We start from the raw sequence: 298 nt of genomic DNA, 5'->3' as shown, positions 1-298 counted from the left end.
CCATTATTTTATACATTTTATTTTGATAAGTTTGAATTATTAATGATTTTTGACTGTAGCATCACTATCAATAGCCGCGTGTCAATAGCAGGTGGCGCTGTTGATCTATAATCACCTGCAGAGACACTGAAGTACAACCTTTTTTTCTTTCAAACAGTTCATTGAACAATAATAAATGAAGTACCTGAAGCTGACAATGAAGTAAATGTATAATAATTAGCACAGATGATTAATTTAGTGCTGTAAACACACGTGTGAGGGGCGGAGACGCGCCGCGGAGCGTCAGACGCGCCTGAGG

This window comes from Carassius gibelio, chromosome A10 (assembly GCF_023724105.1).
Source record: "Carassius gibelio isolate Cgi1373 ecotype wild population from Czech Republic chromosome A10, carGib1.2-hapl.c, whole genome shotgun sequence".
NCBI classification, from domain to species: domain Eukaryota; kingdom Metazoa; phylum Chordata; class Actinopteri; order Cypriniformes; family Cyprinidae; genus Carassius; species Carassius gibelio.
Note: the sequence above shows the minus strand (reverse complement) of the source record.